General features: G+C 44.6%; 2 long non-coding RNA genes across 2 annotated transcripts; both read left to right on the forward strand.

The window, feature by feature from the left end:
- The first annotated feature begins 517 nt into the window (after window positions 1-517).
- Window positions 518-5,448, forward strand: LOC141568689 (uncharacterized). Its single transcript, XR_012491915.1, has 4 exons — window positions 518-684; window positions 2,564-2,677; window positions 4,428-4,488; window positions 5,224-5,448. It is a non-coding gene; the product is annotated as an uncharacterized LOC141568689 (long non-coding RNA).
- A 5,752-nt stretch (window positions 5,449-11,200) lies between these two features.
- Window positions 11,201-18,600, forward strand: LOC141568696 (uncharacterized). Its single transcript, XR_012491923.1, has 3 exons — window positions 11,201-11,399; window positions 13,058-13,116; window positions 18,151-18,600. It is a non-coding gene; the product is annotated as an uncharacterized LOC141568696 (long non-coding RNA).
- Window positions 18,601-24,574: the final 5,974 nt, after the last annotated feature.

The raw sequence follows: 24,574 nt of genomic DNA on the forward strand, positions 1-24,574 counted from the left end.
GCTGGCTGAAGGTTATATGGAGACCTTCTATGCCATCTTTGCAACTCTTCAAGTAAATCTAAAATTATTTCAAAATAGAAAGTTTAAAAATCAATCATTAGGTGGCTTTGCAGCCTAGTATGCAAGGCCACCCTTTTGGCGTCAAAAAGACCTAAGTTAAAATCCTAACTACAACATTTACTACACGTAGGTACTGTGTAATCTCAGGCACATCAAAGTGGTATAGTCTCTCTGAACCTGACTGTGGAATGGCCTGGCACAGTGGAAACACTCAAGAAATGGTAGTTGGTTTTATTGCAGTAGGTTTGATCATTCATAATAACCAAGTGTTATCACTGAAACGATATGTTAAGAATATGACCCAAACTTTCCTTTTCAAACTTCCTCTTACTGCACGTGCCCAGCGTCCTCACACGCCCTATACTTAAGCCACGCCCACTCATCCACCCCACTGAGTGTTCTAGCCACTGTTTGGTGATACAGCAATGAGGCAAACAGGCAAGGAGCATTGCTATAAACAGCTTTACACACTAGTGGATATAGACAGGCAATAAATAAGTAAACTACGTAGTGTATTGGTTCTCAGAGTGAGTGCCCCATCCAGCTGCATCAGCGCCACCCAAGAACTTGCTAGAAATGCACATTCTCAGGCCCCACCCCCGCTACTGACTCTAGGTGATTCTGGTAAGTACTCCGGTTTAAGAAGCCCTGAAAAAGTAAGTCAGTGTTAATGGATTTTAGAGAAAAGTAAAGCTGGCAATGGGGTGGTGGTATACCAGGGTGAGGAGGGGGGGTGCAATTTCAAACAGGATGGTCACAAAAGCCTTATTCTGAAGGAGTAAGACAGAAAGGAGATCAGGGAGTGAGCCTCCAGGGTATCCAGGGAAAGAGCATTTTAGGTAGAAGGAATGGCAAATGCAAAGGCCCTGGGGCAGGAGTAGGCCTGGGGTGTTCAAAGAACAGCAAGGAGAGCAGTGCCGCTGGCCCCGGGGTGAGCGGAGAGGAGAGAGCAGAAGGAGAAATCAGGGACTCCAGACTGTGCGGGGACTTGTAAGCTACTGCAGAGTTTGACGTTTCCATATTGAACCATGATCTTTCCAAAAACACTCTGCCTTTTCCTATATAAGCTAGAGCCCTCCCCCATTCCCTCAACCCCCCTGCCGTGCCTACCTGTCATGGCCCCAGCCAATCCCTTCTCTTCCTTTGCTTCCCCATCTCATGCTGCAGAATGAGCCTCTCCCATGTCTAACTTCCATAGACACGTTGGTTTAGCCCCCCCAAAAGCTACGATCTACCCTTGCCTAAATATAGGTCTTGCCTATATTTTTCCCTGTTGGATTGTGTCCACGTGAAGCAAAAATTTTGTCTTTTCCCCCCATTATTCCCAGGGCTCATCGCAACGTCTGGGCATTGCAATGCTACAGAAACAGTTACTAAATTTCCCTTAATGCAACAGGATAGAAACCAACACCTTATTGGCACTCGATAAATATTACAAATGTTGCCAATGATTTTGCAATTTGCCCTCCGAGGTAATAAGAAAAGAAACTCATAGATTTATTCACAAACCACCAAAGCATTTTGCATGCAGTTGCAGGGCTCACCCAGAGTTTGCCTAAAATCTGCACAGCCACTCCTTTTTCCCAGCACGCTCCCTTGGTGTCTGATGAGCCGACCAGTCCTATGTTGGCAATGGCTCTGAGGATTTCCAAAGAGTATCAGCAATTTACAGCGAGCCTTGGGTCAGCATGGGCCATGGTGGGAGGTGGGTTTGAATTCCAGGTTCACCATCCACTGGGGGCTCTTCCTTTTTTACTTTTCTTTTAAAAAATATCACGAATCCCTTTAGCATCTGATGAAGCCTATAGGCCATTTCCAAGTACTAGAAGGTTTTCAATGCATAACATAAAACCTATAAGATTATGGAAGAAACACATTTTACTGAAATATAATTGAAATTATGTTAACAGTTATCAGAATATTAAAAAAAATAATTTGTGATAGTAATATTTGCCTCTTTATGAATACATTAAGTAACAAGATCTAGAGGCAAGTTTAATAAGTGTCGGAATGTTGCCATGATGATAAGCATAAAAGATATTTTGAGATATTCACACCGACTATAATATGACATGAAATGATCGGCAATTCCTAATACTGACAGAGATCTAAGTACTGCCATTCCTACACTAGTTCGTGGGTTACATTCATGATTGAAGGAAATGCCAGATTTTAGTCTGACTCTAATTGTTAGAGGTTAGTGGGAGAAACAGATTTTTTTTTTCTATCCTATTTCTTTGTATGCTATTCAAAGACCCCTTAGCCCCAGAATATGAATTGGGATAAATTACTTTACGTCTCTTAGTATCTGTGTTCATAAAATGATGCTTAATAGATGGCAGCTATTATTTATTTATTTATTTATTTATTTATTTAGCAGATTAGAAAAAGATATGCGGTAGTAGTTAAAGATTCCCCATCAATAGTCTGGAATATACTCTGGGTCATTTCATGGTTACAACCAGTCCTATAAGTGGACTCATTTGGCATTCTTCTTTTTCAGTTGAGAATTGCTACCCCCGCAATGTCCCTCGTCGGCCTGAGATGTCACCTTGAGAGAAGCATGCGTGCCTTTGGGGACGAAAGATTTTCAACTTCTCGAGGCTCCTAACAAAGGGTCAGTACTCCCCGTGACCCATCACCCTGCACTCTAGCCATCCTCACTGAAGTCTCAGGTTAGGGAGTGGGACATTGGCGAGCCCAGGAGGACATGTGGGTGGCAAAATAACAAGGGGACACATACTTGGGACAATCTACCCCAATTCACCCCTCTCCCAGAGGACCCTTTATGAAGACTAAACTGTTTGCCAAACAAGATCCCATTCAGTCCATAGTCAGGGTCTCAAAGAGGCTTTTCTTAAAATTCAGCCTACCTACCAGGTATGCTATTTCATTCTCCAGTTAGTTTCCATCCTAAAATGGTTTCTTTACTATCTTTGAGTGACGTTAAGTTGGTTTTCAAGCACTTGAAAGGTATTTCCACTGGGCCATCCCCTCCAGAAGCGATCTCTTCATGGACCATGCGATTTCTTCAAGCTCCATAGTGCAAATTTTGGTGTGGTCAGAAGGAGGAATCTATTCACACACAGACTGCTGGGTCCCACCCCCAGAGATTCTGATTCACTGGGGTTGGGGGTTGGGGGGCTGAGCATTTGCATTTCGAACATACTCCCAGGTTTCCTTACCTTGTGAGCCCAGTTTCTTTATCATTAAACCAGGGCAGTACTACCTCCTTTACAGGAATGTTGAAAAGATTAGAAAAAGATATGTAAATATATTCAAAGCACTAAGCTCCCCGCAGAAATTTAATAACTAGTAATTAATTCCCACAGTGGGACATTGTGGAGAGAAAGCTTTCTGGAGATGACAGTAGAGCTGTCTTAAAGAAGCAGCAGAAATTCCCTGAGGGGGAGGGGAAGAAGGGTGTGCAAGGTGTTCCCAGCATAAATAAAAACAACTGTGTGCAAAGGCCAAGATGCGTGAAAAAACACAGCTAATTCAGAAAGCTGCCAGAAGTTACACTTGGCTGAAGCTAGTTCATGGATCGTGTGTACATATGCAGGGGACTTGATAGCAAGGGCCTTTTGTGCTGTGGAGGGCAAGAAATGGCTGGCCAAAATGGAGTCACTTTTGCTAAGCCACCTCACCAAACCAAAACATAATAACTAACTTCACTGCAGTTTCAGTCTCTCCCAGGGGTAGAATTTTAAACCAATCTGTCAGAAATTTCCTGATCAACACTGGCGAGGTAATTGGCATGATAAAACCCCTGCCATTTCCTTCCCTGCAAAAAATGACCTGGCCTAAAAATAATCTTTTTTTTTTTTTTGGGGGGGGGGGCTAATAACTTGTCTGCCCCAAACTTCTGCCTATAAAAACATTCCATTTTGTACACCCCCTCAGAGTCTCCTTCTAGTTCCCAGATGGGATGCTTCCCGATTCTTGAATTGCTTAATAAAACCAACTGGATCCTTGAATTTACCTGGTTGGATTTTGTTCTTGTTTGTTTGTCTGAACACCGTTTGTTTTTTAAAATTTTCAGTTATAGTTGACACTCAATATTATTTTATATTAGTTTCAGGTGTACAGCGTAGGGGTTTGACATTTATATGATTTATGAAGTGGTCCCCCCATAAGTCTAGTGCCCACCTGGTGCTATACACAGTTACTACGATATTAATGACTATAGTTTCCCTATATGAGTTTTGTTCTTTAACAGTGCTTTACTAAAGACTTTCAACTCTATTCTAAAGGAGATGGGAACTCACTGAGGTTGTTTCAAACAGTCATGACATGAAGTAGGGATAGCGTAGTGAAGGAGGAAGGAGTCTGGGCTGATGACAGTTCTCTTCTGAGTTTATGTGTAGGTGACAATGGTGCAACTGACCAGAAGTACCACAGAAGAAAAAGCTAGCTGGGGAGAAGAAGGTAAGGAGTTAAATTTTCGATATGTTCAATTCAAGGCTCCAAGACACCCACATGGAGATTCTAAGGGGTCGTTAGACCATGTGACTCGAGATGTCGTGAAGAAATTTTGAACGATAGATTTAGAAGACCTCAGCACTTAGGTGGAAGTGAGATCCACAGGAACCGATGAAATAGCCCAGGGAGTACATAGCATGAGAGAAAACCTGAGGACTGAATTCTGGGAAAAGCAATGTTTATGAGCAATCTCTAATGGAGCTCAAGTCAAGGTTAATGAGAGTGGTCAGGGCCCCTGTTTCCTGTTCTCGTAATATCTGTACACAAGCAAAGTCTGGTTTAAATGGACATCAAGGTCAGCCTTGGTCAGTGGTACCCACAACAGCCAATGCAGCACTTAGATGGTAGAAGCGATGCAACGAAACCTCCCCAGCAGGCCATCAGGACCGGGCAGGGAGTCAGGAGGGAAGACACAAGCTGATAAAAATTGGGGGTGGTGGTGAATGTGATCATCAGCGCTGCCCCTCCTCATTCCTCAGTTGGCAGAGTCTCTAGAGAAGCGAGTCCAGGAGCAATTGCCCCACTCGGTCATCCTCTAGCGATGGGTCTGTTCTCCAAAAACTGGTGCAAGAATGAGCTCCCTGGATTTGCCGAAGCTCAGAAATCATCTCCCAGGAGAAAGATACTGTGAACCATGAGTCGTCACAAAAATAAATACTGTTCCCTGTCCTCTTTCTTAAGACTCGCAGGACAACCACAAAGGTCCTATTTCCTACTACCCAAGCTATCCTACGCCAGCGGGATCCCTCAGAAACCCAGGCCTGAGAGTTTGCCTTTCCGGACACAGGTTTCTGAACTGGGGAAGAAATGCAAAGGCCTGCCCTGCGAGCCCAGGTAAGAAGACGGTGAATGAACATAGAACCCTAGTACGGAGTCTGGGCTTTCTATGTGGGACAGAACAACAGAAAAGCACCTGGAAAAGTTTACCGGGGGAGGAAACACTCCACCATATGTAGGAGGTCTGTGATTAGAACACAGCCCAAGGATATCCGTGTGTCACCCCATCTCTGCTTGAGGAGATGTAGTGCTTACAAAAATATAAACCTATCAGACAAAGCAGGGCAATTCCAAACTTCTTTTTCCCCCTTAAAGAGTGAATTTCAGTAGAAGTTCATCCTCTCTCGTTTTAATGAATATATCATGCAAAAAATGAGGCACGCCTCCATTAAAATGAAAAAAAAACCTTCGTTATCCTCAGAGGTGACTCCTTCGAAGAAAACGTGTGACCGAACTCTTGAAAGAACAGAACCCCTGTCCTGATTTCACAGAGATTGGGCCTAAGGCGTGGAAGTTCTCGGAGGCTCTGACAGGACTGTCACAGGCTAGGAACACAGGGGAAATGTTTAGTCAGAGGGAATGAAAACACAGTGTACGGATGGAAATCTGATCTCCGTAGTCCTATCTTTATTATAGCTGGAAGGGGGTTGGGGTGGGGAGAGGCAATTCTAAAACCAGCAGACTGTTGAAACAGAACTGTAATGGGGTGAAAGGCTTTCCTGGGGGAGACGTGGCTCCTCCAGCACTCAGTAAACACCTGGGCCCAGCCAGGAGCTGTGGTATTTAGGCCCTTAGGTACCTGGGGCTGGAACGTACTATTCTCACAGGCTGCACCCGTGAACTTTCTGGAAAGATCTGTCCCAGTTTGTGATGACTCCTTGGAATGTGAAGGCTTTAGCTCTGAGTCTAAAGAGACCATCCCCCAAGGCAGTGTCCCATCACGAGAAGGAAGACAAAAGCCATAAAGGACCAGGCTCCCAAGAGGATAGGAGGGGGTGGGTGGCAGCTTACTTCACTCTGAAGTTTCCCAGGGGGGCCTGACCACCCAAGGCTGAACTTCAAGGCCCAAACCAAACAGTAAGAAAGGTTTCCTTTCACCCTGCTGTTTGACGGACTAAATACACCTTTAGAGAGAGGAATTGCTTCTAGAAGTCCCTCTACCACCTGCTCTGGAGGTGGAAAGCTGTTCTCCTCAGAACTAGATGCTAACTCAATCCTTACTGGCAGAATTGGGTACGAATGCACTTTTACGACCTTGGAAGAGTTGTTTTGTCTACTTATTTGCTATGAGCCATTTTCCCAAAGAAAACCTATAAGGGCGCACTATATAAAGGCCCAGCCTCTAAAGTTGCAACAGGAGTAGGTGGTTCTGGTTCCCTTCCTTCCTCAGCTCCCCCTGCCCCTCTGGGGCTCCCCCTGCCCCCTCTGAGGCCTTCCTCAGGTTCCTTCCAGGGCCTCCCAGATTCCTCCACGCTCAGCTGGGAAACGCAGAATTAACATCCCTCAGTGTCCGCTCCTGGGTTGGATTAGGCTTAACGAGCTGAGTGGCCCCGTTTTCCGCAGAGCCCAGCACTGTTCAGCTGGTTTCTCAGGGCCCTAGTGCTCCATGGTGCCTTAGGAGGTTTCTAATACGCGGCTACAACAATCCAGCAGCTCTCTCCCAGGACAGGGGCGGTGGGTGGGTCTCGTGGTATCTACACTGTGCAAGCCCCAAACCCTAAGCCTTCTCCTTGGGCTGCCTCCTCTGACTCCCTGTACTACTCACGGTCAGCCAGTAGGAGTAATGTCTAAATTCTAGAATTCCACCCCTGGACTGAATTAATCTCCTCAGAATGAATGTGTCTTGCAATGCTTATCCCGAAAACTACTTAATTCATTCTGATTTGGGAGCAAGAGACAAGGGTTACCTTATTTCCAAGCATCTTGTCTCTAACAACCCACTTTAGGTTCTGTATTCGCCACTCCTGAATAATTAAAAGTCAAGGTCACACATGCCACTAAAGGGACCTATAATTAACATCTAAGCGTAAGCATTACACTCTCTAAATGGACTCAGATTGTTTTTAAAAGGGTGGTAGGAGAGAGAGGGCTTGGCCTCATTTTTTATTTAGGGAAAACAGCCTTTTGTATAGCCATAATATTTTCTTTTATAAGGAGACGGACACACCCTTACGGTAAAATCAGTGATTAAATGACACAGCCATCTCACAGATGGCTATCCCTAGGTTTTGAGGAAGTAGCAATGTCACGATCCACATGACAGCTTAAAAAAGGAATGTCAGCTATTACCCAATCCTACACCCACATTCTTCCTTCAAGAAAGGAAATTGAGGTCCAGGTGAGTAAAGGAATTTCCTCAGATCACACAGCTAGCTAGTAGGCAGACAGAAACTAGAACCCCATGTTTATGGCTCCAAATGCAGTGCTTTTCCCACTACCTCATGTAATGACAGCAAGGCGATTAGTTAACATCTCTCAGAATTGCTGTTTTGTTTATAGTACAATTCAGAGTGTTCATTAGACACATTTATATGCAGCAAGCAAAGCCTGCATCACAGGTCTCCTGCACACATTTGTTAGGAAAGGATTGATCCATAGGCTTTCATATGTCACCTCCGTTTGTTGGGTCTCCAACAGACAAGCTGGCAGGATGGGGGTATTTGTGAAAAGCCAAAGAGAATGGGAGGACGGCCAGAACACAGGGGTTGTCCTGAATGGGAAGGAGGCCGTGAGGTGTAAGCCCAGTGGTTCTCAAGCCCGGATGCATTAGCATCACTCAGAGAGATTTTTTAAAGTACCATGGTTGGGCTATATCTCCAGAGATTCTGATTTATTTGACTGGGGGGGTGGGACCCAGACACTGGCATTTTCCCACATTTCCTTTGGTGATGTGTGGTGTGTCTGTGTGTGTGTGTAAACAGAGCTGGGCTGAAAATCCCTCACCCTGACACATATAAACTATTCTGAGTTTCCCTCATGCAGTTAAAAAAAAAAAAAGAGAGAGAAAAGAAAAGGAAGGAAGAAAGAAACCCTATCCCATTGATGGCTGTAAGAATTAAATAAGATTAGTATATAAAGCGTATAGTAGTTTCTCAATAAATTCCACTCTTCTTTCCTCGAAAGCAGCAGCCTGAAGTCATCCAGTGAAAGAGAACAGGAGTGAGGATAAGAAGAGGGGCCCCCGCCCCTGTGAAAGGTCTTTGGTACAGGATCAGCATAGCTAAATTCTTCACTGCCTTCCTCTCTCTCCTGGTTTTGCTGGGAAAAATACCCAAATGTCAATCAACGCCTGGGCACACCCAATGGCCCCCGGTTGAGGTTCTACCCTCTCAGTGATTTGCATTACTTTGTCGGGTTGGGCATCTTCTGTGTACCTTCCATTGTATAGGTTTTCTGCTCTTGGGGAGAATCTTTTTAGAGGACAGGGTGAAGGCAAGAGGAGACTGGCCAGAGGCAGATCTCTGCTCTCTGTCACACACACCTTTGAGCCTCATCTACCTGCATGAGGTGATTTTCTGCCGACCCAGAGACTGAGATGATTTGAGATCGCAAATAATTCATGGTCCTTCCGGGGGGGGGCATCAGGTACCATGTCCATTCTCTTCTCGGAACACACAGCATACGGAAAATTCTGGAGGTACAGCATGGAGGCAGAATAAGTAAATAGCAACAATTAATGCCTTTGGTTCGTGGGGCCGCAAAAGCAAAAATTGTGTTCCAGGCTTGTTTTTTTCTTTATTCCTCTTGCACGTCACAAGCCTGAAGGAAGTGGGCAGGAAAAAAATCAGAGGTCTCACCTCCTGGACACTTGGTCCCCTGCAGGCAGCCCTGCTCTGGCCCGTGTTTGGCATCAGCCTGTGTCCAGCGGTGGCAATGGTAGGGCCCATCCCTCCAGCCAAGGGGGCCGCCTCTGCTCCACTGTGTGTGTGGTGTAGCCGTTTAGTCTTGTGCCTGCCTTTATGGAGAGCTCCTGCCCAGTTCCCTGGGTCCAGGTTCTTTTCCAATTGCCCACATCCTTTGGTGCCCACATTTCTCCCACCCAGGGACTGAGTTTCCCAATGTTCCAGCTGAAGAATCTGCCCCAGGCAGGAAACTTTGTCCCCCAGACATCACAGCCCAGCTCTGGTAGGAGATACAAGCAGAAGTGTGGTATGTGGAGGTGATGGTGGGCTTTGCTGCATCCCCTTGCTCAAGGAACTGCCAGACCACCCTCCAGCTGCCTCCTGCCGCCACTTTGGTGGATAACCCTCTGCCATTGCCGTCTAGAATATTCAAATGGGCAAGATGTCTCCAGATACTCCACCCCATGCTCCCTCTTCCTCTCCTTACCCAGAATTCCCCAACCCTTTTCCCTGTAGTCATCAAGCCCGTGAGCCATTCAAGTGTGCTATTTTTACGAGAGTGTGAAGGATTCTCAGGGTACAAACTATATTTAGCAGAGGTTAAAGTTCACATTACACAATCAGTGCGGCAGAGGATGAAATCATTAAACAGCCCGTGGACTTTTCCAGAACTAACACTTCTCCTTTCCATTCTGCCTCCAGATACCTCAAGCCCTTTGTTTTCTCTAAGAAAAGGAGTCCTTTTCTTGTTAGGCCTCAAGTCTCTACCTCCACCTCAGACTGAGATTTTTCTTATAGCCACCAGAACCCCTGAGTTAGCAGGAATCTATTAATATGGGGAAATGTTCAATGGAACCCTTCCACTGTTGAAAAACCGAGTCTAGAAATTCTTAAACATGCAAGCTACCCACCTAGAGGCTTGGATTAACACTGGCTGACAACGGTGGTTGGCTTTCCAGGCCACGGTAGTGAGGGCTGATATTTGAGGAAATCAGTAGAAAAATGAAGAGAAAGGTTCCAAACTAGCTCCTCAGTAAGAGAGGTGCTGGAGACCAGAATGTAGGACTGGGCAAAGAGCCCCAGCTTCCAGCTCTGTGCCGGAAGTGCGCTGGCTGAGGAGAGTCCCCTCGCTCAAAGTGACACCCCCTTCCTGGGGCAGCCTGCGTCCAGTGACTGTTCAGGGTTCAATATAAAGGCCTGGCCCCTGCACCTCAATTCAGGACAACTCTAAAGCAGCAGCCCTGCTTCAGAGCTCCCAGGGAGGTTAAGGGAACCCTTTGTTAGGACGGCCTCCTGTAATGCCCAACTTCCCGCTCTGCCTCTTGCACAGGTAGAAATCTCAAGAGCACTTCTTGATACGATAAGTCCCCATTTAACGTCATCGATAGGTTCTTGGAACTACAGCGTAACTACCAATGAAACCAATTTCCCCGAAGGCTAATTGACGTAAACAAGAGTTAACGTTCCTACGTACGACATCTCATCGCCGTTACAACAAAAGGATGTTGAACAAAACGACATTAGAGGACACACTGTACACGCCTGCATTCAGTCTCCATGTCAGAGTCGGCTCCCCAGGGAACCCAACCTGAGACAATGACCAAAAAACCTTAGTAACATTTCTTAAACTACGTGATGTTCCCATGTCGTCTTTTTGGGGAGACTCTTCAGTAAAGCTCTTCAAATGCAAATGATTAACACTTTGTGTTGCCTCCAATTTTCTATACAAGTGTTGTCAGCAGACCCAGCAGCATCAATACCCCAGGTGACAGTGATGAGAAATGTGGTATCTCAGTCCCCATCCCAGACCAACGAAATCAGAATCTGTATTTTAACAAGCTCCTCAGCTGATTCATATGTGTATTCATGTCTGATAAGCATGGTAATTGGATAAGAAATGATTGAGCAGCAGTGTCTACTGGGATAGCAGGAGAAGTATCCTGGCCCAAGGGGAGTCATCTCTTTTTAGTTCAGAAGTTATTTTTTCCTGCTGAAAGGAGTCTTAATACCTTATGTATTTGCCAGGGTCCAGTCACAGCAGAAGGACAGAAAACAGGCAAATGGTCAGACAAGAAATCGCTCAGGTTAGGGAACCGAGCTGCACTATAAAGCCAAGAAAAGCATGTATGTTCTCGGAGTGTGGAGGCAAGATGAAACACTTCCCTTGCAGTGCAATGGCTGGCCTTTGAACCCAAGGAGTGACTTAGAACTTCCCTACATGACCATAAGGAAACTCAGGTAAGAAACTGTCCCCCAGGGCTAGCACTCACACATAGGTGAGCAAGGGGACAAATTCACACCATTCTCTTAGCCACACCTCTAAAGATTCTCCGCAGTGCTTCCTTGAGCAGGAACTAGTTTCTATTAGAATGGCAATAGTCTGTTGTCGGTCACATGCTGAAAGATGTTAGTAAGGTTTAATGAAATGCTTCCGGGGTTCCCATTTTATAGCGAGGTTCTCTCATTCTCAGCAGATCCTTCTGTTGCTTATAAAACACTGCATTAAACTGTCTCTCTGGATTTCTGCACTGAGTTTGACCTCTGTGTGTCACTTTCAATAAAAGTCCTCGAACACAGAGTAGACCGGAACCGGTGAGTGGTGCTGGTAAAGAATGTTGCTTCACTGTCATTGACTTATGTCTGGCTATGGCCTGTTTCATGTCAGGGCAGCAGACACATCAGCGGTGACCACAGCCCAGCCAGCCCTGAGAGAGCAGTACCCCCATGAAAGGTGTAAGAGTTAGCAGATGTATCGGGGAGCGGCTGGAGAGGGGGCCAGTTTCAGACAAAACGGAGTAAACACGGTCCACTGACGGCCGCTAAAAACCTGAACAGAACACACGGAGCAGCTACTGGGGGACTCAGAGAAGCAAACGGTGGTAGGTGGACTGGAGAGAAAGACCAGTTGCCTCTGTGTCCCCCAGTCTGAATTTGGGGCAGCCCAAAATTTGGAAATGAGTGCCAGGTGTGGATTAAAACTCCCTCTTGTTCTGGTTCACAATGCAGGTAGCACTCAGAAAGTGGGGGAGATGCCCTATTCTTCTTTTCCCCTTTTCTCCATTCTCTCACTCCCTACCCCCAGGCAGTCCTGTGACACACACAACAGTAGCAGTGAGAGCAGCAGCCGTGGGTGCCGCCAGGAGCCCTTCAGTCTCTCTCTTCGGAGGACCTGTTTGCCCAAGAGAATGGGGGAACCTCCATTCCTTGTTTTCTTTCTCCCTGTTCTCACCACCTGGCTTTTCATGCGGGCGCATTCATAGGAGGTCTGCAGCACAGTAGGAAATAGACCACCAGCTTTCTATCCAGAGGATGGAAAGGGGGAGCCACAGAGTGGGCAATCCCAAAAAGGGGGGAGCCCAGGGAAGTGGCCCCATAAAGGTGTTTACAAACTCCTGGGCTCCACCCTGGGCTGTGCATGTATTTTGAGAACTGAGCTGAAGGGTAGACCACTACTCGGGTCCCAGAACGACCCCTGGTTTCACACACATGGTATAGAACTGAGGAGTTGCAAAGGCTCTGCAAACAAAACTGACATTGGGACTGTGACCCACAGAGGGCTGGCGGAACGTTCAGCCAAAATCCATCCGGGTCAATTGCCTATTAAAACACAAATAACGTCATTTGCAAAAAGATGTGAACAAAATCCAGGGTCTCATAACATAATATTCAGAATATCCAGGTACAATCCAAAATGACTTAGTGCATTCATTTTCTATTGCTGCTACAACAAATGACCACATACTTAGTGGTTTAAAATAACATATACATTTTTTCCCTGTTTTAAAGTTCTATGGTTCACAAGTCCAAAGTCAATCTCACTGGGAAAAGTCCAGGTGTGGGCAGGGCTGGCTCCTTTTGCAGGCTCTGTGTGCAGATTGTTTCCTTGTCTTTTCCAGCTTCGTGAGGCTGCCTGCCTTCCCTGGCTCAGGGACCGATTCCTGCATCATCAAAGCAGGTAACGTAGTATCTCACTCTGACCCTTCTTCCATTGTCACATCCCTTTCTGACCATAGCCAGGACACAGTCTCTGCTTTTAAATGTGCTTGTGGTTATATTTGGCCCACCAGTGTAATCTACCCATCTCAAGGTCAGCTGATAAGCAATCTTAATTGCATCTGCAACCTTAATGCCTTTCGTTATGATATGTAACATATTCACAGGTTCCAGGAATTAGAACGTGAATATCTTTGAGGGAGACTTTATTCTGTCTACCTATGGAGGTAGCCTCTGAAGAACCCTCAAATCTCAACTCACATGAAAACAGATAATCAACACAGACGATGCAGATTTTGGAATTTTCTGACAAAGACTTTCAAGCTACTATTACGTTATAAAATATTCCAAGAAGGGAGAACACTCTTGAAATTATGGAAAAATAGAAAGTCTTAGCAGGGAAATAGAAAATATAAATAAGATTCAAAAATAAATCTTAGAATTTGAAAACACAATGACTGAAGAGTTCATCTCCTACTGGATAGCCCAATAGAAATCATTCAGTATGAAAATGGAGGGAAAAAAAGATTGGAATAAAAATGAACAGAGCCTCAGAGACCAGTAAGACATTATCAAAATGTCTAATGTTTGTGTCGCTGCAGTCCCAGAAGAGAAGGAATGTGGGACAGGAAAAAATGCTGGAAAAAATAATGACTAAAAACTTCCAAAATTTGACACAAGACAGAAATCAACAGAATCAAGAACCTCAGTGAAGTTCAAATAGGGTAAACCCCTAAACTCCATGCCCAGACAAATCATAGTCAAACTGCTGAAAACCATGATGGAGAAAACTCTTGAAAGCAGCCAGAAAAATGACATATTACTTGTAAGAGAACAATTCAAATGATCAGGATTTTTAAAATCAGAAATCAGGAATATGCAAATGTAAAAAAGTTGCAAGTTTTTGCCCACCAAATTAACAGTAGTTTAAAAAATTATTACTATCTGGTGTTAGGGTGCAAGAATATGTTAGCGGAAAACGAAATAAGAACATTTGTGAAAGGCAATGAGGCATCATCTATCAAAAATTCAAATGTGCAGAAAAAAACAAACAAAAACATTTTAAGTCTGCATACCTTTTAACCCTCAAGTCTACTTGTAGAAACGTATCCTACTGAAATATTTGTACATATGCGCAAGGATGTGTATTGTAGTCTTTTGTGTAATGGCAAATAAATAGATTAATTAATAAAACATGAGTTACTTCAGATGCAATAATGTTTAAATTATAAAACATCATGCTGTGAAATATAATGTACATTTCAACAATGAGATTGGAGTCAGGTCTTCTGGCATGGGAAGAAGCTATAATACTGTGTTTCCTCAAAAATAAGACCGGGTCTTATATTAATTTTTGCTCCAAAAGACGCATTAGGGCTTATGTTCCGGGGATGTCATCCTGAAAAATCATGCTAGGGCTTATTTTCCAGTTAGGTCTTATTTTCGGGGAAACACGGTATATTGTTAAATGATAAAGACATTTGTTGAATAGTACACACATGCACGCACAAATCAGGTTTTATAATTGTGTGTGTGTGTGATTATAATTGATTGGAAAAAGAGCCAGAAGAATAAAAACCAAACTGATATCAGTAGTTGCTTCTGAGGAGTAAGACAGGAAAGATAGGAAGGGTACCTGTAGTTTTTACTTTCTGTGTCTGTATATCAACATATGTTTTAACAAGGAACGAGCATTATTTCTGACATTTAAAAAAATGATACAAAGCCTATCTAATTTACCATTCTTTTCACTTCCCTTGAGGAAGGCCCTATCACCTCATTCAGCCTCTCCTCATTTTCTATTGTGGCACAACAAATTACGCCAAAATTGACCAGCTCAGAGCAATCAAAATGTATTCTCTCATACAGTTCCTGGGGACCCGGAACCCAGAAGTGACGTGGCTGGGGGTTTCTAGTCAGGGCCTCTCCTGAGATTGCAGCCAAGATGTTGGCCAGGGCTGCCGTCATCTGAAAGTTTGACCAGGATTGGAAGAGCCCCTTCCAAGGCCTTCAGATAAGCTTTTGGCAAGAGAACCCCGTTCTTCGCTGGGTAGTGGTCAGAGGGCCTCAGTGCCTCCTTGCACAGGTCTCTGAAAGATACTAGCAGCATGGCAGCTGGCGAGAGTCATGAATCAACGAAGGAGACAGAGTAGCCAAGATGGCAGCTGCAATGACTTCTACAAGCTTTTCTTTGAAGTGACGTACTATTGCTTCTGCTCCAGTCCGTTGGTCACAGAGACTGACCTTGGCACAATGTGGGAGGAGAAAACACAAGAACATGAATACCAGGGGGCAGAGAGCTTTGAGGGCTGCTGTCTTGAAGACCGGCGACCACAACTAAACGTTTGCCTGCTTTCTTTCTCGTCTCCCTAAGTCCATAGACAGCTCTATCCCTATAGCGTCACTGGTCCATTCAGGGGGTCCTGGAGCACTTAACCCTTCATCAAAGAAAATGCTATGGACTAATAGAAAACTCTAGTTCATGGACCTCCAACCTTGTCCTATGAACAAAGGGAATTTTGATTTCCCTAAAGTGTGATAATGGAGGAGAGTTGGGGAAACTGCAAATGTCAATAATTGATTAAGAAAAAAACATGGGGAATAACCGGGCACCTCAATGAGCATCCATTCCACAAGGGATCGTGTCATTGGCTCCCACCCTGCAGCCCAACCTTTAATCTTCACAAGTCAGGACAGTCTTCCCTTCTCCCAAGCGGAAAATCCCATAAGCTATGGAGACGAGGAAGTGGAAATGCTTGCCAGCGTATTGATCAACAATAAAGGCCACCGGAGTCATCTGTTGCTGAGGCAATATTAGACAATAATAGATAAAATCCGTGAGTTACAGGATACCTATGTCTCTGCACAAGAACCATCAGAAGTACTCCAAGCAATGGCATATCTAAGAATTTCAAACAGAATTTCCTGACATGTGGATGTACCTGATTGCAAACGATGTCTGTTGTATTCCTGGGAATATAATTGAGTGGTATTGTTCTGAATGCCGCAGGTTCTGCCAAATAATTAAGTCTTTCACAATATGCCTGTAGGTATGATGGAGAAAGAAAAGTAAGACTTGATTCATCACAGGATGAATAACCCTAATGCAAACATTGGTGATTAAATCACTGTTGTCAACTTGAAAGAAGGAACATGCCTCAAGGCTTTGAATGTGGCCTTGCCTCATTTAACATTTCTATGAAGTATTTGGACAAAGACAATGAAAATGTGCTTATTGTATTTTCCACGATTATAGAGTTAGACCGGAGAGCCAAGAAGTTGGATAATAAAATCGGAATTGCCAAAGGTCTCCAGCAGGCTGAAATGATAGGCCAGAAGTAGGCAGCATAAAACCCTGCCCAAGAACAAAATGGGAGAGACCTGGCACGGGACCAGTTCATGCAGGAAAGCTTGAAGTGAACACAAATTTAGGATGAGTCAGGAGTTTGCCAGCTCTGCCAAAAAGGCAATGCAAGAAATTGGTCTGCACCATAAAGAATGCAGTTCTCAGAATTGGAGCAAGCGCTAATAAACCCACAGCGTGACTCCTGGATACTGATTGACTGATTCCTCTATGACCATATATATATATACCTTCTAACTCCAAGATTATACAGTTCTCTGTTAATAACACTCCCCTGAGGGGCCAGTCCAGTAATTCTATCCAAAAAAAAAAAAAAAAAAACCCGAAATTAATTCATTTTATTCTTTTGATTATGTTCAAATGATATTTATCGAGAAAAAATATTTGCCAGGTACCCTGCTAAAAACCAGGAACACAGAGATGCCTGGTACACAAACACCATCTTGCACTGATTCATGCAAACGCAGAGATTGATACTGTTGTGAAGGGATTGGGTTCATGGAATTGAGTTTCCAGATTAGTTGTCATTAAGGTAGGGAAATTATCTGGAAGGGCCTGACCTCATCACATGGGCACTTGGAAAATAGAGAAATAGAGTTTTGGACGATGGCGGAAGAGTAAGTCAGAGGTTCAAGGCATGAGAGGATTGTATGCTGGCTTCCATTGCTGGCTGGAAGATAGAGGGCGCCACGATAAGGAACACAGGTGGCTCCTGGGAGCTGAGAGCTGCCCCCAACTGACAAGCCAGCAAGGAAACAGAGACTTCAGTCCTACAACCACTAGGAAATGAATTCAGCCCACAAGAATGAGCTTGGAAGGGAACCTGGAGCCCCAGCAGAGAACGGCAGCCCCAGCCGACACCTGGATTTCAGCCCAGTGAGACCCTCAACGCAGCATCCAGCCACGCCACGGGCCCAGACTTCTGACCCACAGAAACTCCGAGGTAGTACATTTATGTTGTTTTACAACACCGAGTGTGTGGCCATTTGTGACACAATAGAAAACGAACATGGGGGATAAACAACAGCCACACAATGAGGTGAGTGCTCTGACTGGGCAGTCACCGTGTACATGCTTGGTTGTCGACGAATAAGAATCCATTTCCCTCTTCTCTTTCCTAAGTGAATCTCGGTTTTGTTCAGGTAGCCACTCCTCGCCCATACCTACATTCATGATCTGATTAACTGCACTCCAAACTCCAAATATGGGGCTGATCAAGATAAAATAGGGTTTCTCAGCTTTGGCACTATTGCCATTTTGGCCGAGATCATTTCTATTGTGGGTGTGGGTATCCAATTCATTGTAAGGTGTTGGGAAGCACCCCTAACCTGCACCAAATTTGTGCCAGAGGCATACACTGTCCCTACCTCCCAGCCATGACAATCAAGTAATGTCTTTAGATATTGCCGATGTCTTTGGTGGAGGAAGAGAGACGGGGAGCAAAATCACCCCCATCTATTAGATCTATTGATCTAAAGGTAAGTTCACCCACCTTGCTAGTGGTTGGTTCAAGACTAGGTACGTGACCACTTAGGGGAAATGAGCTGTCTAGAGAGGTTTGGAAGGTTCTGAGAAAATCTTCCTCACTTTTCAGGGAACATTCCTGGAAGTAACCATGTTTCTCTTCTCTAGACATTACAGATGTGAATCCTGGACTGCAGCAGCCAACTCAAATCCAACTCGGGGGTGAAGCCAATCCTGAAACCTACCCTACCTCTGGACTTCTGGTTAGGATGAGCCAATCCATTTCTTTATCGTTCAAGATTGTTTAAGAGAGTTCAAGGGGCAGCTGGTTTCAGCAGCTATCAGTTGCCCAACTCGTGATGGTGTACAAGGTGCTGTCAAAGCCCAGAGGAAGATGGACCTCATGAAGCTGAGGCAAGAAATAAAGAAAAGAGTACAGATTATAGAGTGCTTTCACATTGCACGCTGTTTTAAAGATCTACTCTCTTAGCAACTTTCAAATATGCAATCCAGTATTATTAACTATAGTCACTATGCTGCACATTACATCCCCATAAATTATTTTATGGAGATGTACCTTTCGGCCCCCTTTACCCATTTTACCCACCCCAACCCCTGTCTCTGGCAACCACCAATCTGTTCTCTGTACGTATGAGCTTGTTTTTGTTTTTCAGGTTTTTTTGGGGGTTTATTTTTTTTTGGGGGGGTTGTTTGTTTTCTTTTTACATTACATATATAAGGGAGATCATAGGTAATTTGTCTCTTTCTGACTTATTTCACTTAGCATAATGCCCTCAAGATCCATCCATGTTGTCGCAAATGTAAGATATCATTCTTTTTATGGCTAAATAATATTCGTGTGTGTGTGTGTGTGTGTGTGTGTGTGTGTGTGTGGCGTGTTTTCTTTATCCATTCATCTGCTGATGGACGCTTGGGTTGTTTCCATATCTTGGCTATTGTAACTAATGCTGCAATAGACAGGAGCTTGCAGATATCTTTTCAAGTTAATGTTTCTGTTTTCTTTGGATAAATACTGAAGAATTGCTGGATCACCTGGTAGTTCTATTTTTGATTTTTTGAGGAACCTCCCTACTAGTTCCCTTAGAGAATGCACCAATTTATAATAAAACCAATAGGGCACAGGCATTCCCTTTTCTCCACATCCTCGCCAACACTTGTTATTTCCAGTCTTCTTGGTAATAGTTATTCTAAGAGGTGTGAGGTGATATCTCATTGTGGTTTTGATGTGCATTTCCCTAACGATTAGTGACGTTGAGCACCTTTTCATGGACCTGTTGGCCATGTGTATCTCTTTGGAAAAATGTCTGTTTAGATCTTCTGCCCATTTTTAATCGAATTGTTTGTTTTTGCTATGGAGTTGTATGCGTTCTTTATATATTTTGGATATTAACCCCTTATCAGATATACGATCTGCAAATATTTTCTCCCATTCGGTAGGTTTCATTTTGTTGATAGTTTCCTCTGCTATGCAGAAGCTTTTCAGTTTGATGTAGCCTCACTTGTTTATTTTTGCTTTTGTTGCCGTTGCTTTTGGTGTCAAATCACATCACACATTTGATCCTAATACTACCCCGGAAGAATAAATTATTATCCTCATGTCTCAGGAAAGTCAATGGCTTGTTCATTTTTACAAGGCAGCGAAGAGTCAAGATTCAAACCCAGGTCTTCTCATGCCAGATATACTTTTCCCCATATTTCTTTGACCATGACTTTTCCTATCATCCTCCTGCTCAAGAATATTCAACACGTTCCACTGGCTCTAGGAAAAAGTTCAAACTTTGGAGCTAAGGATTCAAAGGTTTCCATAAACCTACTTCTACTGATTACTCCCAAATATGTAAGCCCATCACTCCAGTGGGGCCGGTTCTTGGTCATCCCCCTCTGTAGACGTATAGTTCATGCTGCTTCTTCTCCACTTGTTTTAGTCCATTATTTAATCAAGTCCAAGTTTATTCCTGCAATTATGCAAAATAGCCCTCATTTTTGGTAAGGCTTCTCCCACGTACCTCTTAGAACATTCTCTAAGTTCACATGACGTAGACGTTATTAGGCTTCACCAAATGGGGTCCTAATAGTCATCGTTATGAAAAACATACACCAGTCCAGTCCCCACTTGCTTCTCTGGACCCCATCACCACACAACTTCTCATTCTGCCGCACTGAGGTCTTAGGGAGCTTGACCCCCTGTCCTGTGCCCCCTCTCACTGTGAGAACTCCAATGTCTGAACCCAAAATGCTGGCTTCTAATGCCCTAAGTCTCAACCTCACAGTCCCAAAGTGGCCAGTTGTGAACCACACCAAAGAAGGAAGGTGACTCTCGGTCAAGACCAGAGCGGCTTTACTGGTGCCTTCGTTCACCATCCCACACGCCAAAGACAAGAAAGAGTCCTGTGAAAAACGACTTTTTCAGCCTCCATCTGCAGTGCTTTTCCTAACGTGGATCAGTTACAACAGACACAGACCCCATGCTCGCCCCTGTCTTTGTCTGTTTCTGGAAATATTAGCCACCAGGTTTGGACAGCTTCCTCTGGGCCAGGCATTATGCTAAGCACCTGACGAGGTTCCTCATTAAATCCTCACCACCACCAGGAGGGTAGGTATCCTTATTTTATTCACTTTACAAAATGTTCTCTTATAGCTAAAAGAGCATAAGGAACTTGCCCAAGGTCACACACAATTCATCAAAGTGTCTGGACTCTGCTAACGTCCCTGCTCAATCAATCAATAATACACTGCTGTCAGGGGACCAAAGTGACAGCCTCCCCTGTGTCTTCGCCAGCCAAAACCAAGGCCCTTTAAACAGAGCTCATGCGAATGTGCTCCTTATGTGCCCTGCAGACACGCTCGGACACGCTACGTCTAGTATTACAAATCGTCATTGGCATGTATCAAGTGCTTACTATGTGCCCGGTTCTCTTCTGCACACTTTGCACGATTAATGTATTTAATCCTCAAAACATCCCTATTAGCTAAGCATTATTATTATTATTATCCCCCATTTCCCAGAAGAAAAGAACACAACAAAGCAAAGGCATGGGAGGATTTAGAAGCATGCCTAAGGTCACCTAGCTAATAAGGGGCAGAGCTGGGATGAGGACATCGGCATCTAGTGGCTGAGCCCACACCCCCACCACTCTGTTTCTGATTATTGAGCATCTACTATGTTCCAGGTCCTGGGCTGGCTCCTCGCATACATTTTCTCTAATCTTGACAACATACCTGCAAGAGAATTATGTCCCCAGTTTTGCAACCAAGGGACCTGAAAGTCAGAGAGATTCAATCGAATTTGTATGTGATCTTAGTTACTAACTGTAAACGTGCAGATTTCAGCAGGTCTGCACTGTCCTAGAAAATCGTTTGCCTTTTCATGCACATGTTTTTTCTATAGCCCCAAGCCCCTACTCCATCCTCCCCGGACGTCTCTGGGAGCTATAGTTCAGGTCTGGGTTCTGGGCATGGATAGGAAGAGGGAGGAGATAAAAGAACGTGGTGGATGCCAGCTGCTGCTTCAAACAAAATACATCCACATTTACAGAGGCGCCAGGGCCGGTTGCTTAGCAACAACATTCTGCCTCCCCAACCTGCTGCATCACGTCCTTACCCACCAGGCAGTACACTCGTGACCTTGGCCTGCAGTGCCCTCTGAGACATCCCCCTTCAAGGCTGTCTTTGTTCATTTTAACCCGCTTTGCTGGGCAAATGCTTGCAGCTGGCAACTTGCAGGGAGTCCAGGAAACACATTTGTATCGCAGATGGCCCTAGGGCACTCCGAACAGAGCTGTCCTCCCTGCACAGCCCATATCTTGGCACCCACAGGGTATCCAGAGCTGTGGGAAGGAGAAGGTCTCTTTTCAAGCTTTGTCATATCCCTGAAGGTTTAAAAAAAAGAGAGAAGTTTGTGTTTCACACGTCAGGTCCTTTAAATAATTCTTTGATATAAAAGTTTGCTTGGGATAGACCTAAAGTAGACTGCCTGGATTTCTTAGGTTGGTGCAAAAGTAACTGCAGTTTACAAGGATAAAAACAATTGCAAAACCTGCAATTACTTTTGCACCAACGTAATCATTTTATTTTTTTATTTTTATCTCCCATGTTTGAAGTTAAGAGCCTCTTACATTTAAACTTATCTTTAGTTCGACCAATCCCAAAGGCCTTGGGGCTATTTTCGTCCTGGAGTCTTCAAGGGAGGTAGGACAAGGCAGAGTACACAGTCCTCTGAGCTCTTCTGCCAAGCACAAAAGAAAAGGGACAAGAGCAGTGCAGCCCCTGACAAGTCCAGAAGCTTCTGACTTCATAATGATTGGGTGATGGTGACCTGAGAGCTAGGCCTGCATCCTCACATCCTCACTCTCACGGGCCCCTCCGTCCGGACAGAGAAAGCAAAAGCATTAACAATCGTATTTTACAACTATGCACATACACACACACACACGTGTGTGTGTATACACATGTGTATATACATATATATATATATATACATATATATGTATATATACATATATAATTTTTATTATGATGCTACGTTCATTTTTTTCTAATTTTAAAAGAAAACATTTTCGTGGGCCCGACACTGCCCCTGCTGTGCCTAATGAACAGGACAGCCCTGCTGCGAGCCGAGCAGCATTATCGAGACACGGGTGCCCAGGCCTGTGCTCAGAGCCAGGAGCTTAGGAGAAGTGTCAGGTGTGGCGCCCGCCTCGCTGGGGAGAAACACAAAGGTCATTGAACCACAGGCACTCAGCTTGGCAGCCACCAAGGAAATAATCTAAAGCCCCTTCCTTCAGCAGTTGTATTCCCATGTAATCGATAATACATTTTGAAAACTAGCAGACTGAGAAAAGTCTAGAAAGGGAGGCGGTGGCTCTGGCAAGCATGGTGAAGGATTGGATGTTGGGGTTCAAGGAAAGTCAAGGAAGATTTTGGGGGTGGGGGCTGGAGTGACCATCTACACAGACAGCAGATACAGAAAGAGGGCGATTGGAGGAAGAGCAGGAGGCAGTGAGTCCGTGTTGGGGAGGTTGAGTCTGAGATGCCTTAGGAGGGTAGCAGGCAGAGACCGGGGTTGTTTGATTCCCCACTCGCGTTCCATCTCCCGTGAGTAGATAAAGGTAGAGAAATGTAGTGATTACTTGCCTTTATGGGGCTGATACCCAGGATAGACACCTGGACCCATGGTTGGAGACTGGGGTGTTATCACAGATGCTGGCCCCTCACATTCACTCTCTACCTGAAGGCATCTAATGAGAACTTCTGCAACTCCCCGCCTTGTCCTGGCCTCAGGAATAGACTTGGCCTCCCCACAGGAGAAGCTGGAAGTGCCAGAGAATCAATGCCCTAGAAGTTGCCCTCAACCAGGGAGGAGGTAGATGAAGAACCCAGCTTCTTCACCCTTCAGTTGGGATACCTCTGAGGCACAGACGACACAATCTCCCAGAATTCCCCAGTGAAGTTGAGTTCCTGGAGCCCTGGGTGAGGCCACACCTTTTGGGAAAGAGGCTTATTTGGGTGAAGAGCTTTGTAGGCGGCTCCAGGACTACGTGCATCTGGAAAGGAACCGTTAACATTCTTAACAGGCGATCAACTGCCACTGGGCTACTTATTCCTGCCAAGTCAAGGTCAGTCCGTTCTGGTAGTTCTCAGGTAGATCTAGTTACTGGAAAGTTTCTTCATGAAGCAAAATAACGTAAGTTTATGACTTCTGCCTTTTGGTTCTACTTTGTTTTTAATTAAAAGTTTTATTTTACTTTTTTTTTAAGTGTACAATTCAATGGTTTTTACTTGTCTTCACAGAGTTGTGCAACCGTCACCACCATCAATTTTAGAACATTTTCATCATCCCAAAAGGAAATATCATACCCACCAACAATCATTTATCAGTCCCCTCTAATCCTCCCACCCCACCCCCCAGTCCTATGCAACCCTCTGTTTTCAGTCTCTGTAGATTTGCCTATTCTGGACTTTTCACATAAGTGAACTTATATAATATGTGATATTTTTTGAATGACTCCTTTCACATAGCATACTGTTTTCATGGTTTGTCCATGTTGTAGCATACCAGGACTGACAATTAGGTTCACGAACTTGTTGCAACGATGTTGCTAACTTTTTTGATATCAGAGGGATTATTCATGATGAATTTGTACCAACTGGACAAACAGTGAACCAAGTTTACCATTTGGAAGTGCTGAAAAGGCTGCATGAAAGCTAGATGACCTGAACTTTTCGCCAACAATTCATGGCTCTTGCATCACGACAATGCACCAGCTCACACGGCACTGTCTGTGAGGGAGTCTTTAGCCAGTAAACAAATAACTGTATTGGAATACCCTCCCTGCTCACCTGATCTGGCCCCCAATGACTTCTTTCTTTACCTGAAGATAAAGGAAATATGGAAAGGAAGACATTTTGATGACATTCAGGACATCAAGGGTAATACGACGACAGCTCTGATGGCCATTCCAGGAAAAGTTCCAAAATTGCTTTGAAGGGTGGACTAGATGCTGGCATCAGTGCATAGCTTCCCAAGGGGAGAACTTCTAAGGTGACTGCAGTGATATTCAGCAATGAGGTA

Source organism: Rhinolophus sinicus, linkage group LG14 (assembly GCF_036562045.2).
Source record: "Rhinolophus sinicus isolate RSC01 linkage group LG14, ASM3656204v1, whole genome shotgun sequence".
Classification (NCBI taxonomy): domain Eukaryota; kingdom Metazoa; phylum Chordata; class Mammalia; order Chiroptera; family Rhinolophidae; genus Rhinolophus; species Rhinolophus sinicus.